Source organism: Chiloscyllium plagiosum, chromosome 22 (genome assembly GCF_004010195.1).
Source record: "Chiloscyllium plagiosum isolate BGI_BamShark_2017 chromosome 22, ASM401019v2, whole genome shotgun sequence".
Lineage (NCBI taxonomy): Eukaryota > Metazoa > Chordata > Chondrichthyes > Orectolobiformes > Hemiscylliidae > Chiloscyllium > Chiloscyllium plagiosum.
In genome coordinates, this window is record NC_057731.1 from 14,595,446 (window position 1) to 14,605,777 (window position 10,332).

A 10,332-nucleotide genomic window follows, 5' to 3' on the forward strand; every position below is an offset into this window, starting at 1 on the left:
CTATTTATCCTATCCATGCCCCTCATAATTTTGTAAACCTCTATAAGGTCACCCCTCAGCCTCCGACACTCCAGGGAAAACAGCCCCAGCCTGTACAGCCTCTCCCTATAGCTCAAATCCTCCAACCCTGGCTTCATCCTTGTAAATCTTTTCTGAACCCTTTCAAGTTTCACAACATCTTTCCGATAGGGGGAAGGAGACCAGAATTGCACGCAATATTCCAACAGTGGCCTAACCAATGTCCTGTACAGCCGCAACATGATCTCCCAACTCCTGTACTCAATACTCTGACCAATAAAGAAAAGCATACCAAATGCCTTCTTCACTATCCTTGAGTTGAATAATTTATTTTTGTATAGTTCTGATTTTAACTTGGTATGGGGATGGGCAGTTGTGGGGACCAAAGAATGCTGGTAAGCAACCACCTGATCTGCCCCCAACCCCCACTACAATTCTGAGGACAAAAAGCAAGATATTTTAAATCCTCTGGTTAATTAGCTTTTCCCAATACTAGCTCCGCCCTGAAGTTGATGAAAAGAACATCAATAAGGAATTGCAATTCGTGGTGGAAATTTCATGGATAAAAATTGATTTAGAGATGAAAAAGTGTGCGCATGAGTATTAAGCTGCATACAGAAGGTTTTGAAGGGAGCTAAATCTGTAAACACAAGAAGTAAAGAAGGCTTATGAGGAAAGACTGGCAGCTAACCTTAAGAAGAAATGTCAAAATCAACTATAAGTACATCAATCGTAAAAGGTGGTTAAAAGGGAGGAAGAGGGCCAATTAGGGATCAAAAGGAAAAGTCAAGAGGCATGACTGAGCAGTTGAACAAATACTTTTTATCTGTCTTTACAAATGAGACAGATGCTGTCCAGGCCACACTGGCAAATAAGGAAACTCAATCATTAGAAAGGTTTAAAATTGACAAGGAGGTTGTACTGGAAACATTGTCATTACTTAAAGTCGATAAGACACCAGGACTGAATGAGATACATCAAAGGACACTGAAGGGAGTGAGAATGGAAATTGCAGAGGCACTGGCAAATGTCTTTTAACCTTCCCTAGATACATGGGTATCTAGGGAACTCCAAGTATTATGGTCTTGTTCAAAAAATGTTTGTAAAGAGCTGCCCAGCATATTACAAAGCAGTCAGTCAGTTTAATTTTGTTGGTGCACAACCTGTTTAAAACAATTATTCAGGCTAGAATTAATAGTTACATGGAAAATGTAGATTAATTTGAAAGAGTCAACATGGATTGGACAAAGGATTATCATTATAAGAAGGAAGTGAATACACTGGAGAGATTGCAGAAGAGAATGATTCCAGAGATTAGACATTTCAGTTCTGAGGAAAGGTGCTTATTTCTTCAGAGAGACAGAAGGCTAAGAGAAAATTTGATAGAAGTTCTCAAAATCATAAAGGGGTCTGTATGGAGTGAAGAGAGAGAAGTTGTTCCCACTCAAACAGATTGAGAACCAAAGGGCACAGTTTTAAAGTGCTCTGCTAAAGAAGCAAATGTGAGGTTAGAAAGAAATGAATAGTCAGAGTTTGGAATGCACTGACTGGAGGTGTGGTGGAGTCAGGTTCAATCAAAACTTTCAAGAGAGCATTGGATGATTTTAATAATATGCAGGGTTATGTACAAAAGGCAGAAAATGGCATTAAGTAAAAATGCTCAAAGAGCCAGTGCAAATAAAATGGACTGCATGCCTCATTCTGCACTATAACAAAGTGATTCAATGACCTAGATGCTGCCCCTTAGCAAATCCATCTGAAGGTATTGCAGTAGTTTTCACATGTTTACTGACAACACCCGACTCTAATTCTTTGCCACCTCGAGTCGTTCCTTCAGTGTTGCTAAATTATCAAACTGCTAATCCAATATCCAGTATAGAAAAAGTAGGAATTTCATCCACTTAAATATTGGGACTGATTACCACTCCAAATTCTGTACCCTCATTACTGATTCTCTCACTCTCTCTGACAACAGATCTATCTTTTATCCAAGATAAGCTTCCAACCACAGCTCTGTGCTAGCTTCCATCTCCACATCAGTCATTTCCATTTGTTCCTTGCTCTGCTTAGACAAAAGCATTATTCATGTACTTGTTACCTGAAGACTAGCAAGTCTCACACATTCTACCTTCCATACCCTAAGGCTTTCCAAAACTCTTATCTGCATCTTAACTGATACAGAGTTCCTTTCACTTACAACCTTATTGACTTACACTGGCTCTCAGCCAAGAACAGACCTGATTTAAAATTCTCATTTTTTTTATTTTCAGATTTCTCCATGATGTTGGTCCTCATCAGCTCTAATCCCCATAAATTCTCAAAAAAGCCCTTTGCATACATCTCATCCTCTCTATCACCTTTACACCTTAAAACCAACAAGGCTTTTGGTCATCTGAATGAATATCTCTTATGTAGCACATTCTGTGTTAAAATGCTCCTGCAATATTTTTCTCGTGTTAAATGTGCTAATTAAATAAAACTTGTTCTAATTTGCACAGGTTTTTTTGACTACCTGTTTCCACTCTGAAGTCAATGTGCACAAAATGATTGACGTAACAATTCATTGTTAAGAAAATTTTCCCAATGGATTTATTCCATTTTAAGGATTTATTTTTATAATGTAAGTTTTAATAAGCAATTTGCAGAATTTGGCTATTATCATAAGGTGTTAGAGTTCATTCTAGAAGATCTGTTCTTACAGAATTAGTCAGCACCAAGTGGTAAAATCTTAGCAATGAAGTGGATCATGTAATGTGAGGACAGCTTGAAATATTGACATACTGTCTGTCTGTCACATGCTGTTTGGGTGCAGCAGTGTGTAAGATGATGCTGTTAAAGATTACGTCTTTAGTACTACTGTGGTTATTTACTGATCTAAATAAGATATATCATTACAAACCATTTTGTCCAATTCCCAAATGTTTGATTAGGTATATCTCTACTAATGAGATGAAAAGGTGCCAAGAATTTGCTCTTTTCTGATTTGTTCCAAATGTGGTTAAACTGGGCGGAATACAGTTTTCCCATAGTTGTGACCATTATTCTTTCAGGGTATATGGACTTCACTGGCTGGGTTAGCATTTATTGACTATCCCAAGCTGTCCTTGAGAAATTAATTAACAATGCTCAATGATGCTCAGTTTGGGATCTGCCAGGGCCACTCAGCTCCTGACCTCATTATAGCCTTCATTCAAACATCAACAAAAGAGCTGAATTTTAGAGGTGGTGAACAGAGACTAACTGTTCTTGATATCAAGACTGCACCTGATCAAGTGTGGCTTCAAGGAGCCCTGAGCAAAACTAGAGTCAATGAGAATCAGATGGAAAACTCTCTGGTGGTTGGAAATATATCTAGTTTGAAAGAAGATGTATGTGGCTGTTGAAGGTCAGTCACTTGAGCTCCAGGACATCTCGGCAGGAGTTCCTGAGGATAGGGTCCTAGGCCCAAACACCTTCAGCTGCTTCATCAATAACCTTCCTTCCATCATAAGGTCAGAGGTTGGGACGTTCTTTGATGACGGCACAATATTCAGCACCATATTTGACTTGTCAGATAATGAAGCATGTCCACGACCAAATGCAGCAAGACTTGGACAATATCCAGGCTTGGGCTGACAAGTGACAAGTAACACTCTCACCACATAAGTGTCGGGCAGTGACTGTCTCACCATTGCCCGTTGACATTCAATGGTGTTTCCATCACTGAATCCCCCACTATAAACATTTTTTTAGGTTATCACTGACTAGGAGCTCAACCGGACCTGCTGTATAAATACTGTGGCTACAAGAGCAGAACGGAGGCTAGGAACATTGCAGCATGTAACTTTCATCTTTTGACTCCCAAAGCGTGTCCACTGCCTATAAGGCACAAGTCAGAGTGTGATGGAATACTCCCCACTTGCCTGGATGGATGCAGCTCCAACAACACTTAAGAAGCTGAACACTATGCAGGAGAAAGCAGCCCACTTGATTGACATCACATTGACAAACATTCACTCACTCCACCACTAACAATCAGCAGTGTGGTCTGAGATAATGAGCATTTTGGCAGCACGATTTGGCTATAATGTTGCTGAAGAATTAGGGAACAGTATTTTGGAGAACGCTTACCTCGGTTAGCAACAGCGTGATTCCAGGGGGGGATTGGTTTGCGTGCCTCATTCTGTGGGTGCACCAATGTACATGCCAAAATCTCCATGCCATTCTGCACATGTGCTGGTGTTCTTACCGTTCTGCACATGCACTGGTGTCCACACATACGTGATGTCGGTGCCAGACTTCATGCCATTCTGCACAGGCACTTGATGTCAGCTGCTGGCAAAATGGCTGTGAGAGGAACTGTACAGAAAGCAGCTTTCTTACATTTTTTAAATGTACTGTGTTAAATTTACTTCTGTTTTGTTAATAACTATGATTTCATCTTTCATTCAGGCTGTTAGACTTTTGGGTGATTTTTGAGTGATTGAGAGTGTTTGTTTTTACTGGTCTGACCCTAACCCCACTTTTCCCAAAAGCCCCTTTATTTCTATTAAGCAATTTTCTATTAAGCGAAGTTTTGCTGGAACACAACTATGGCATTTTAGGAAAACTACCTATATCTCAAAAATGCATTGCAGAAATTCACCAAGGTCCTTAGACAGCACCTTCCAAATCCACAACCACTACTACCTAGAAGGGGAAGGACAGCTGATATATAGGATCACCACTTTCTACAAGTTCCCCTGCAAACCACTCACCATCCTGACCTGGAAAAACATCATCCTTATATCACAGTCACTGGGTCAAAATTCTAGAATTCCTTCTTATGGGTATGCATGCACCAAATAGACTGCAATAGTTCAAGAAGGCAGCTCACCACCATCTTTTCAAAGACAACTAGGGATGGGCAATAAATGCTGGCTGAACCAACAACATCCACATCCCATGACTGAATGAATAAAAAAGCTGCTACTCTCAGATTCCAACCTTTGGACACTGAGCACCTCAATGTTACCACTTGAAAATAGGTTTCATCAGTTGTACTTTTCACAGCAAAACACTTTTTTCCAAAACACCCTCTGGAAAAGCACAAATTTAGTATCAAAAACAAAAATTGCTAGAAAAGCTCAGCAGGTCTGGCAGCATCTCTGTAGAGAAATCAGAGTTAACATTTCAGTTCCAGTGTAGCTAGTCTGGCCTCTTTCCTCAGTTAGTTGGGCTGGGTTAGACAACCACAGCAAGCTTCTACTTTACTAGAAAATCCTGTCTGAGCGGTCTTTCTGATCTGGCAGAAAGCTGCCATTCCTTTGCCAAAGAAAACGAGTGTTTCTTCCTTGTTGCCTTGTTTTTCCCAGAAGCAAGTGCCTTGGTATGGGGGCATCTCAACTATTGACCCTGCTAATGATCTACTGGTGGACTAATATTTGAAACACAAAACCAAAGACTGATTTTCCTTCATTCCCCTTTATAGTTACACAATGTAACTTTGTACAACAAAGTAGACTTATAAATTACAAACCTTAAAGCCTGACCTTGAAACATCACTCCAGAAAAGAGGAGATATATATGCTGTTATGACATATCATTGTTTTAGAAATTAAACAAAAAATCCAAAAAACTGCAGATGTTGGAAATCAGAAACAGTTCTGAATGAGGGTCACTGGACCTGAAATATTAATTCTGCTTTCTCTCTACAGATGCTGTCAAACCTGCTGAGATTTTCCAGCAAGATCTGATGTTGGTAGTGTCTTAGAGACGTTCCTTTTAAAGTAGTAAATCCTAAAAATCAGTGTTGAAAGAATGGAAGCTGAGGTGATCCATTCTCCTTTATAGCATCTAAATTAGGAGGAAACAGTCTCTGAAAGACATCCCTTGACAAATGAACTTTTTACAGAAATACTGAAGTTGATTAAGGTGATCCCATGCCCAGAGAATGTGAGAGAATTGCTTAGCAGGATCCTCAACAGATTATCTGCAAACTACAAATGCTGGCTCATGTAAAGCCTGCTACTTTGGCAGATCAACCTTCGAATTATAGCAGGCGTTAACAGAATTACGCAAGGCACAGTCCACTTGATATTTGAACATGAGTATGTTTTAATTAATTGGATGCACTCTCTGACAGAAGCTGTTGCACAACATTTGGCCTGTATTTTAGTACTAACCCAGCCTCGTACTCAGACAAAAATTTCCTTACGGTGCCAATGAGCTAAAGCTGGAAAAATCTCAGTCTTGTTAACCTATTCATAGCGCTAAACTGCTCTGTCTTAGATTGTCTGGTAAGCTGTGTAACTTGGTAAGAGTTCATTGTAAGCCATCCTGTCCTATCAGATGAATATCTAGTAAGAAGATCAGCAATAGGCCAAAGGGCTATTTCACAATCTTTGCTGTTCCACATTTCTGCAAAAAGTCAATGTAGTTATATCTGCTGGAACAGGTATTAGACCATATGGTACAGGAAGAATTAAGCTATTTAGTCCATTGAGTCTACTCCACCAACTTAGTTATTTAGAACCAGTTGTATCTGAAAGCTCCATCCCACTCAAATAATGGTATTCTGCATAATAGTCTAATTATGCAGAATTAGTCTAATTAGTCTAATAGTCTAATAGTCTAATTATCATCTGACCCACAATTCACTAGATCTTTGTTGTAACTAAACTGTTCATCCTGAAATGTAAATGTCATTGTCAAGATTTTGAAATCTGTAACTTGGGGGAAATCTACCTGAAACTAACTTCTATGAAAGGACTGTCTTGGGAAAAAGACTTTCATTGTCATATTGCCTTTCCTAACCTCAGGCTTTTCCAAAATACTTTACAGCCAAAGAGATACTGTCACTGTTGTGATGTAGAAAACACTGGAGGAAATCTCTACACAGTAATCTCCCACAAATAACAGTGTGATATGAATAGATAAGCTGTTTTAGTGATATCGAAGGATACGTATCAGAAGCAAAATAGCTCCATGGGATCTTTCATATCTACACGCATTGAAGTGTCTGCCAAAGTTTGTATTCTCAAGTTTTTTAATGGATCTCAAATCCACAACTTGTTGAGTCAGGCTAAGAATGTTACTGACTGAGCCACAAGGGTGAATGAGTTCAATTATGTTCTGTAATGGAAGGAAGATTATGCATGTGTGCACAGTTTCAAATGACTAGGGTGTGGTTATCACTGGTATGCACTTTATGAAGGCCTTCAACATGGAGATAATATCTAATACTAGGAGCTGCCCTACATTATTATGTGCAAGTAAATTCTTTCCTGTCACTTGAAATCAGGGAAAGCCACTGAAAGTCAGTATAATGGAGAGTGTTGACTTTAAACTAGACCTTAAATGTATGACATTGCACACTGCTGCACTAATTTAATCAAGTTGTTAAAATTAAGAACGCAACAAAACCTTGTGTTGTTTTAAAGATTACAGTGTTTTTTTTCTTTATTCATTCATGGGGAGAGGGCATTACTGGCCATGCAGCATTTATTACCCATCCCTAATTGCCCAGAGGGCAGTTAAAAGTCAATCACATTGCTTTAGGTCTGGAGTCACATGTAGGCCAGACCAGGCAAGGATGGCAGTTTCCTTCCCTGAAGGACATTAGTGAGCTAAAGTGAAGTATCACATATCACTGTTAATCTTTACACTTTCTGAATGGGCCAGCATCATAAAACCTCTTTCTTTGTAAAAATTCAATGCCTATGGTGATTTTTGAAATTCCATTTGGTTTTATTCTCATCTGAAAGTTTATGTGCAGATGGTGTGATCAAGGAATAAAGTTAAAAATCACACAACACCAGGTTATAGTCCAACAGATTTATTTGGGAGTACAAGTTTTCGAAGCGCTGCTCCTTCGTCATGTAGCTCGTGGAGCAGAATCATAGCACACAAAATTTATACTAAAAGATCAAAGTGCCATACAATTGATGTGATGTATTGAACAAACCTAGATTGCTGTTAAGTCTTAATAGCAAAAGCAATCTAAGTTTGTTCAATACATCGCATTGTCTGTATAACACTTTGATCTTTCACTATAAATTCTGTATCCCATGATCCTGCTCCACTAGTTACCTGGTAAAGGAGTGGTGCTCCAAAAACTTCCAGATAAACCTGTTGGACTATAACCTGGTGTTGTGTAATTTTTAATTTTGTCCACCCCAGTCCAACACCAGCACCTCCACATCATCAAAAAATAAGGCATTGGAAGATCTGAAGCCAAACATACTGTGGTCAAATATGTGGCAAATCTCAAATTGTGTTAAAAGTGCAATACTTATACCGGCCTGCCAGTATTAACATGTTGAGGCTCACACACAAATATAACCATCTAGAAGGAAAAGGAAGACACATTACATCAACAAGGGATGATTGGGTAGCAAAAAGAGAAATGGAGGATTTAACCTGATGAGAATCCAAGAATTAAATTGGTTCCCTTTCAGTAGTGAGATGGATAAACAAGGTTATTCTTCAACCTAATCACTTCCTATTGCAAAAAAAACCAAATTTTTGTATTTGCTACTAAGATTAAGGGAGCAAAGCAGAAAATTTTATTTTCTAACCACTAGCTTGGGAAACAAATCTGGAGTTAAAGTTTATCAATATCGTTCATACTAAATTATCAGAAGAAATGTCTGATAGCACTTCAAGCAATGAACTACTTAATTAATAGTCCAACAGTTTATGTTGAGAACTTATTACCTTGCTGCGTTTGCCCATTAATTGTGTTTTTAACTATCATACCTAATCCTCCATTACCCTAAATCAAAAGTCAGGCCTTATTTTCAGAAGTCACACAAAATATTTATAGGTTTAATACCTGTTTTGTTGTTAGGCAATAGATAGTCAGCAAAATGTACGTATTTCACCAATTTGGTATTAACCAGAAGGTAATCACAGAATATGAGTGAAATATGCAATGTGATAGATATTGTTCGACAACAATCTGAAAATTGTGTGTTTAGCTACATTAGTACTTACTAACTGGTAACATTTCTAAACTTGCAATGAGTTTTTGGCTGTTCCAAGTACTTCTTTCTGAGATCAGCATCTCTTTCTGAACTGTACTAGGTATAGAAATCCTTTCCTTTTTTGTCTCTCCAAAGGGCGTTGATTACAGTGAATTGTAGTTCCACAGTACTGGCGTGAAGTTACAAAGTGAAAATGTTTGAGGGTGTTTTGATCACCACAAATCATTACAGTCATGCAGGGTTTGCCATTTAGGACTCGATCAGTAAAACATTACTATTAACAAACTGGGATTTTAGTACAGTTTAAAATAACTTATTGAAGGAACAAGAGAACTGCAAATCTGAAGTATGCTGAGATTTCTCGAATGCTATGGGTTTTTATTAGAATTGATAGTCAGTGCTAAGTTTTCAATTGTGGAATTTGAATATTATCCTTTAAAAGAGCAAATATAAACTGGCTGAACTCCAATTAAGGTTCTGGGGGTAACTACTCAGTAATTACCACTCTGACCTTTGAGTACAATTTCTGGGCTCAGGTACTATGATTGGGCTTGAATACAAGCATTAAGCTGATACTCATCACTGTACCATGTGTCCCATTTATGTGGATGGAAAAGAATCACATCCCACTGTTTCAATAAAGGAACAAGGAGTTATCTCTGATGTGCTGAGCAATACCAATCAGAAAACAGGTTTAGCCATTTGTGGGGATTTGTTGAATTAAATTAGCTGCTGCATTTCCTACATTACAACAGTAACTACACATCACAAGCACTTCCTTGGTGGTAAAGTACTTTGACATCTTATGATAACCCATTAAAAATGAATATAACTACAAGTCCTTTGCTACTTCTGTTTACTGCATCCCATGCTTTCCACGAAAGAAAGCTAGAAATGCCATGTACTCCCTTTAGCATTGAAGCCATTCTAAACCAGTGAATCAGAGACTTAAGTCACTGTCTCAGGCATATTGATCCCCTGCTGGGCTATCCAACTGTTTTTACGTGCCTTTTAAGTCACTTGGCATACCTGTGCTTCGTTCCTGATGAAGGGCTTATACCCGAAACATCAATTCTCCTGCTCCTCGGATGCTGCCTGACTGGCTGTGCTTTTCCAGCATCATGTCTGATCTCCAGCATCTGCAGTCTGATCTCCAGCATCTGCAGTCCTCACTTTCTTCCTGTACCAACAATGTGACAGATCCAGAAAAATGCATACCCATGACGATGGACATATCTCTTATGTCAATAGTTCTGTAAATGAGCTGATGAATATTCTGCAATCCTAACCTTCCCCACATTTCTACCCTTTCAAAATTGATCATGGAAACCTGGAGGAAAAGATCAGCCATTCCAACACATCTTCTCAA